This window comes from Nerophis ophidion, linkage group LG07 (genome assembly GCF_033978795.1).
Source record: "Nerophis ophidion isolate RoL-2023_Sa linkage group LG07, RoL_Noph_v1.0, whole genome shotgun sequence".
Taxonomy (NCBI): Eukaryota; Metazoa; Chordata; class Actinopteri; order Syngnathiformes; family Syngnathidae; genus Nerophis; species Nerophis ophidion.
In genome coordinates, this window is record NC_084617.1 from 62,353,275 (window position 1) to 62,353,530 (window position 256).

Genomic DNA, 256 nt, shown 5'->3' on the forward strand with positions numbered 1-256 from the left:
TGAGTCACTCCTCTCTGCCGGGTGACTCTTGCCCATGGTAGAACCCAACAAGAACTTCATCCTAAAAATGCAGTCATATCTCCCCCCCGCCCACCCAACACCGCACCTGTTGTGACTCGTCGCCCAGGTGACTCCTGGGGTCAATCGCTGGTTTTTCCAGCTGACCAGAGCTGCAGTTAGGAACCGAAGCTTCTCATTTGCTTTAACTGTCTCCCTCACTCGTGTCTCTGCTTTAGCCAGCCCCCTTCCCTACACC